We start from the raw sequence: 8,124 nt of genomic DNA, 5'->3' as shown, positions 1-8,124 counted from the left end.
ATAGAAGCACCAAAGAATCCTTTTACAAAGCAAACTTAGCACCTGATAGACGAAGTTTCCAGAGCTCTTCTTCAATTGCAACTGCCAACTTATCATCTTCGATTTCGGCAACTAGTACTACAGTAAGGCAACAACATACATTTGTTCCGTTTTCAAAGCAGCCCTGGTACAGCAGTTTCCACATATTCATTACCTCAGCCATTCCTGCGTTAACCAATATTCACTGCAGTAAACAAGATAACCATCAAGCAGTAAAATTCCAAAAAATTCCAAATTTGAATAGAGACGAAAGGCGAAGAGAAAGCAGGAGTCCATATTACCGTTTCCGGAAAATAGCATCAAAGAGGACAAACTCATTTTTGAGCAGAAAAAGCACTTCTGGAATTTGCTTCTTTGAGCTTTTGAGCATCAAACCAAAGCCCTAGCTGTGAACATAAATAGAACAAAAAAAACCTAATAAGGGGGCGGAATTGAAAACCTAAAAAAAAAATCAAAACCTAATCCTGAGATAAAAGAACACCAGCATTTGAGGAAGTGAAGTGAAGGTTCAAGCATTACCTGAGTTCGCCGTCACCGTCGAAGGTGAGCCTTTTTAGTAGCCTTTGCCTCTGTTTGCATATAGAATGAAGTTTGGGGAAGGTTGGGGGCGCGAGAGATTTCGTGAGGAAGACGGGAGTTTGAGGACTTGAGAGATTTCGAGAGAGAGACATTGAGAGCGATGGAGTGAGCGATTTCGTGAGATTGAGGGAAAGCGATGGAGATGTTGAGAGTTGAGAGGGAGCGAGACTGAGAGAAGAAGAGCGATTGAAAGCGTTTCTCAATAAGCAGATTGGGTTTCCATTTTCTTTTTTTTCTTTTTTTTTTAATTTATTTTTTTAAACGAGGATAAACATTGGAAACCATTAAGTTTTTATGATTAAACCTTCTAGGTTTTCATTTATTAATGTTTTTATCTAATATACTACATTAACGTATGTTTCTATTCCCAACTCACCAGCCTCCAAAACCCAACAGCCAAGTGGCTGGGTTTAATTAGGGTAGTCCACCAGTTTTTTTTTATTATTAGTTTTTTTATTTTAATTCTTTTTTTAATTTATCTTAGTTTATATTTAAGTTAGTATTAAAATAACAACTAGTTGGTAAGTGGCCTGGTGGAGAGGAGTGATTTCTAGGTCTTTAGTGTAGTGGGTTTGATACTCCTATGTGTAGTTTTTTTTCTTTAAACATTTTCTTTTATGTTTATGCTTTATTACTCATAGTTTTTTTATTATTGTTTAATAACATAGATTTGTTTTCTTTTAATTGCATCATGTGTTCGAAACCATTTGAAAACTATAAAAAAATCATACTTTCCTCGATTTGATATTGAGCCCTTTTTCACACCCTTGTAAGTCGATTGTTTTTTAAGCATCGCCATCAACCTCACATAGCTTACTCTTGGGCTTTCTTACAATGAGCCGGTTCTCTTGCACTTACACTCATGCATTGCATTATTTGTTGTTTGGGCCTGATTTAATTATTTCACGATTTTTTAATCCCCATTTAACAAGATGTACCCCACTCCCCCGATGTATAATAATTTTGTACTGTTTAGTTCTTTATTTGTTTGACTGTTTAGCTAGATGCTAATACAAGAATAAAATCAACCACTTCCAAAAAATACAAAAATAATGACTCGGTCCAACGTCGAGTATTTTCTCAATAAACAAATCAATTCATTTCTCCCTCCTATTCTATTCCATTTCTTTCAAACTTTCATCAAACGCTTGATTCGACGTCAATCCATTTTTTCATAATCAAAAATCAAAAATATTAATTCATATTCAAGACCTTTTCAATAAGACGGAAATGGAACGTGGTATATACCACGCACTCCTGAGACTAGGATTCGAGATGTATATCTCACCAATCCTAGCTCTCGCCATCATCCAAATTTATCCACTTTGTTTTCCCTCAAACACTCATTCAAATTCCTTTTAAACGTCCATCAATACTTGATCTAGGTCAAGTCATTTTTTCACAACAAAACTCAAAATACCTAATTCTTATTTAACCTTTTTCAATAAAGATGGAAATGGAACATGGTGTATACCATGCACTCCTGAGGTTAAGATTCGAGACGTATGCCTCGCCAATCTTAACTCTCGCCATCGTCTAAAATTGTCAATGTGGTTTCGTCAAACCCTTCCTCAATCAAATCTAAGATACCTAAATCTTATTTAACACTTTTTCAATAAAGGTGGAAATGGAACATGGTGTATACCATGCACTCCTGAGGTTAAGATTCGAGACGTATGCCTCGCCAATCTTAACTCTCGCCATCGCCTAAAATTGTCAATGCGGTTTCTTCAAACCCTTTTTCTCAATCAAATTCCAAAATACTTAATTCCTATTTTAACTTTTTTTAATAAAGATGGAAATGGAACATGGTGTATACCATGCACTCCTGAGGCTAGGATTCGAGATGTATATCTCGCTCATCCAAGTTCTCGCCATCACTCAAAACACATCCAACCAATCAAACTTTTTTCTCGCCGCCGTGCGATTAATCAAAAACCTTTTCATAAATGAAAGATATATTGTCTTAAGTGATACAAAACAATGTTTTGGCCACGATTGTTGAGTAGAGATAAATGACGCTTTTCCGAATGTAGATTTATAAATCCGTTCGATGTGTGGTATGTGTTCACTCCTCATCTGTTTTGGGTAAAATGATGTTTTTGTCGATTAATACAATATAGCTTTCGCTAAAATCGACCAACAAACAAACATTTTTCTACCCAGAACTACGTAAGCCTTGATTTCTCTTTTGAGATACGTAGGAGCAGGATTTTTAAATCTTGTCAGGCCCACTAATAAAAAAACATAGGTTTAGTCCTTCGTTAAAAAAAATCTAAAAAAACATTTCTTCTCTCTTATATTCATTCTTTCCCACCTAATAATTTGAAAAGCCTAATATTTCAAACTAACATTAACGCACACAACTGACCTAATGGTTCCCGTTGAGTACAACGGACGTGAGGGGTGCTAATACCTTCCCCTTGCGTAATCGACTCCCGAACCCTGATATTGGTTGCGATGACCATATCTTATCCTTTCTTTTGTCTTGGGTTTTATCGATATTTCCCCTTTCCTTTTTAGGAATAAATAAAGTTCGGTGGCGACTCTGTTCAGTCATCATTGCGAGCGTGCGATCGCGCTTCGCTTTGTAGTCGTATCCCCATTTTTTTCGAGGTGCGACACACAACAAGTTTTCTCGAGCAGTGAATATCTTGTTTCACAGTCGGTAAACTTTTTGCTAAGGTAGTATATGGCATGCTCTTTTCGACCAGACTCGTCATGTTGCCCCAATACACACCCCATAGACCCCTCGAGGACTGTCAGGTACAGAATTAACGGTCTTCCCTCCACAGGAGGCATCAGAATCGGAGGCTCCTGCAAATATTCTTTTATTTTTTCAAATGCCGCTTGGCAATCATTATTCCACCTGACCGTTTGATCTTTTCTCAACAATTTGAATATTGGTTCACACGTGGCTGTTAGATGAGATATGAACCGTGAAATGTAGTTCAATCTACCTAAGAAACCACGAACCTCCTTCTCTGTTCTCGGTTCAGGCATTTCTCTTATTGCTTTTACTTTTGCAGGATCAACCTCGATTCCTTTCTCGCTTACACTGAACCCCAGCAATTTACCGGACCGCACTCCGAACGTGCACTTGTTCGGATTCAACCTCAGTCTGAACTGTCTCAGTCGGTCGAACAACTTGGCCAGATCTACCAAATGCCCTTCTTCTGTCTGGGACTTTGCTATCATGTCATCAACATAGCATTCGATTTCATGATGAATCATATCATGAAACAAAGTCACCATGGCCCTCTGATAAGTAGCACCGACATTCTTGAGACCAAATGGCATCACCTTGTAACAAAAGGTGCCCCACGGTGTGATGAACGTTGTTTTCTCCATATCATCTGGCGACATTTTAATTTGATTATAGCCAGAAAAACCATCCATGAAGGAAAACACCGAGAATTGAGTTGTATTATCTACCAACACATCAATGTGAGGTAGCGGAAAATCATCCTTCGGACTAGCTCTATTCAGATCTCGGTAGTCCACACACATTCTCACCTTCCCATCCTTCTTCGGGACTGGCACAATGTTCGCGACCCACGGCGGATAATTAGTGACAGCAAGGAAACCAGCATCCCACTGCTTCTGCACTTGTTCTTTGATTTTCATCGCCATGTCAGGTCGAGTTCTGCGCAACTTCTGCTTCACTGGAGGACAATTTGTTCTCAACGGTAGCTTGTGCACAACGATATCGGTATCCAACCCTGGCATATCTTGATAAGACCAGGCAAAGATGTCGACATACTCTTTCAACAATACTACCAATCTGCCCTTGACACTTTCCTCCAAAGCAGCCCCGATTTTCACTTCTTTCTTGACCTCGTCGGTACCCAGATTCACCATTTCAATCTGCTCTTCGTGCGGCTGAATCACCTTCTCCTCTTGTTTCAACAACCTGGCTAATTCCCCTGGCAATTCACAATCTTCCTCGTCTTCTTCTTCAGCAAGATAGATCGGATTGTCGAAGTCATACAAGGGTGTAACAGGATTGTTATCAATGAGATCCAGAGAAATATCGCATCTGCATGAATGTTGATTCATGCATTGCTTTAGAACCGGCACGAGACAAATAGAAAAAGAAAAAATGAAAACATTGCCATTTTTATTTTGTTTTTATCTTTAAACTGCAAAAATAACTGAAAAACAGGGAACACCGCTTTTAATTGAAAAACATCCTTTTATTAATGATGCGAATTTGCAAATTTAAACATGAGGTGGCCCTTACAATGAACCATTACGTGTCGGGCAACACGTATGGCTTTCATGCATATAAAATCAAAACAGGAAAAATATTACTCTTCCAGCAGAGTGACCCGGATGATCTTTTCAGCCTTCCAGTTCTGGATTCCCATCCCTGGTGTGCACGGCTTTATCCACCGGTCCATGTCGCAGTCGCTATCAGCTTCCTCACTCATCATGCAGATGTGATCCGGATCCAGCATTCCGGCACTAGTGAAGGTTACTGACGTACGACGTCCTCTGCTTTGTCCAGATGAGCCTCTGTTCGGCTGGTACCCCACTCCGAAGCGGTCTTTCTTTGCGGGGACATCCATCATCCTGCCCCAACCAGGAGCCTCTCCACTCTTCACCACCTCAGCGGCCTGCTTGTATGAAGATATGGACGGTTTCTCTTCCTCCTCTTTGGCAAAAAGAGCATTCTCCACCTTAACAGTTTCAAATGCCTGGCTAGGCGTCTCCCAGATTTCACCGTCCATCTCCACATATTTGAATGAGGACAGGTGGCTGACAAAGATGTCCTCTTCTCCGCACACAGTGACGACTTGGCCCTCCCAGATATATTTCAGCTTTTGGTGCAAAGTCGAGGTCACTGCCCTAGCAGCATGGATCCACGACCTACCCAACAAGCAACTGTATGCTGGCTAAATATCCATGACATAGAAAGTCGACTTGAACACCTCCGGGCCTATCTTCACTGGCAGCTCAACCTCTCCGAACACGGCCCGCTTCGATCCATCAAATGCCCGCACTATTAGATCGGTCGGAGTCAGAATCAACCCATCACAGTTCAGCTTAGCCAGAGCCTTCTTTGGCAACACATTCAATGAGGAGCCGGTATCAACCAGCACATGCGAAAGCACGGCTCCTTTGCATTCCATCGCGATGTGTAACGCCCGGTTGTGATTCCTCCCATCCACAGTCAGGTCCATGTCTATAAAACCCAGCCCATGGCTGACATGCACATTAGACACGACCGTCTCCAACTGGTTAATTGTAATCTCTTGAGGAACATAGGCTTTCTTCAAGATTTTCAACAGAGCCTCCCTATGCCCCTCAGAGCTCATAAGCAACGATAAAATTGATATTTTGGAAGGAGTCTGCTGCAAGTGGTCCACCAACTTGTACTCAGACTTTTTGATGATCCTAAGAAATTCTTCTGCATCATCATCAAGCTTTTCCTCCGACCCAACTGGCGCCGGTGTCACTACTGGAGTACTATTATCAACCACTGCTTTCCCTTTTGCCCTGGCTAAAGCCTCGGCCTTTTCTTTTTTCTCTTTCTCTCCTTCTCCTCCCCTCAACGCTTCCGGAGCAAACAATCTTCCACTGCGAGTGAAACCGCTGGTACCGGCATTATCCACCTTTGAAACGGTGGTTTCACTAGCAGTCTGGTCATCTATCTTCTCCCCATTGCAGTAGACCTCTCCACCATAATGCCATGGCACGGCATCATCTTTGTCATATGGAATTGGTCCAGGTACCGTGATGGTAACTGGAGCCGCCTCCGCCAGAGTAGACAAATCCACCGGATCAAAATAAATTGTTATGGTGGAGACCTCATCTTTCCCCTTATCAACTTTCTCAATCAAGATACTCCCCTCATCCATCAAACCCTGGACAGTCTTCCTCAACAAGTCACACCCATTGACAGAAAGAATGCACTCAGCACACTCACAACCACAGCCCAGGTAGACCCCATTCAACAACAATTGCCGTTTAACCTCAGCCAGAGGAGTCTTCAACTGATCAACAGTAGACAGCCCAACTCTATTCTCTCCAGAAATAGCATTCACCCCCCTTTGACCATGCGCAGGCATGGGATTAGCATTGACATTGGGAGATGGTGCAAAGTTGATTGCTTTCGAATCCACCAGGTCTTGAACTGTGTGCTTAAAAGCTTTACAGTTCTCTATATTGTGTCCGGGAGCACCCGAATGGAATTCGCATTTCGCATTCTCATCATAATTAGCTGGCCTTTGATCAGGTCTCAAAGGTGCCAGCGTTCTGGTCTGTACTATCCCCAAGTCCATCAACTTTTTGAACAGGAAGGAATAAGTCACCGGTGGCCTGTCGAACTGCCTGTCGACTGCTCTTCCCCGCACCTGGTAACCAGCCCTCTGAGGCCGCTGCTGAAACGGTTGCCTCTGTTGCTGTTGTTGTTGCTGCTGCTGTTGTTGTTGCTCAGCAGGAATAGTTACCGCAACAGTGTGCTGGAAGTAACGATCCCTACTGGGTCCTCTCTGTGCGTAGACAGCGCTTGTGTCACCCTCCTTCTTCCTCTGACCGTTGCTGAAAGGCTTCTTCGACCCTGAAGAAGAGGCGCTACCCTGTATCTTTCCGAGCTTCAGCCAGCTCTCAATCCTCTTTCCAACCACAACTATATCAGAAAAGTTGGTCACCGAACAACCAACCATCCTCTCAGCATAAGCCCCCTGCAGGGTCCCCATAAAGAGATCAGACATCTCTCTGTCAACTAGTAGAGGTTGCACCCTGGCAGCCAACTCCCTCCATCTTTGGGCATATTCTTTAAACCCCTCATTGTTTTTCTGAGACATACCCTGCAGCTGGGTACGACTCGGGGCCATATCAGCATTGAACTGATACTGCTTAAAGAACGCGTCCCCAAGATCTTGCCAGTTCTTGATATCTGAGGACTTCAGCTTGGTGTACCACTCCAGTGAGCCTCCGGACAGGCTGTCCTGGAAGAAATACATCCACAGCTTTTGGTCCATGGTGTAAGCTGAGATCTTACGGACAAATGCTTGAAGATGAGTCTCAGGGCAGGAACTTCCATTATACCGATCAAACGCGGGCGCTTTGAACTTTTGCGGGATCACAATCCCCTCCACCAGCCCCATGTTTGACATATTAACCACCCCAGGAGTGGCATAACTCTCCAAAGCCCGGATTTTCTCAGCCAGCAGCTGAATCTCTTTATTCTGCGGCGGGGCACCGTACTGTCCGAACGGCTCGTTATGCATCGAGAACTGATCGGCCTCTCTGTCTTCCTCTCTGTTGTCGTCAACACCGAAGAAAGGCGGGAACAGACTGTCCTTCATGTTCTGACCCGGTTGACCACCCGCAGTACCGAAACCGGCAGCATTATTCACTATACCCACGGTTGTTCTCTTGCCACCATCTCTGGAACCACTCAGCCCCTGGTTGGAGACACCATCCAGGTTCACACCACTATTTGCCGCTGAAGCCCGCTCGAGCTTCTCAACTTTGTCAGCTAGAGCCTTCTGACCA

Source organism: Lathyrus oleraceus, chromosome 4 (genome assembly GCF_024323335.1).
Source record: "Lathyrus oleraceus cultivar Zhongwan6 chromosome 4, CAAS_Psat_ZW6_1.0, whole genome shotgun sequence".
NCBI lineage: Eukaryota > Viridiplantae > Streptophyta > Magnoliopsida > Fabales > Fabaceae > Lathyrus > Lathyrus oleraceus.
This window is presented reverse-complemented; position numbering follows the sequence as displayed.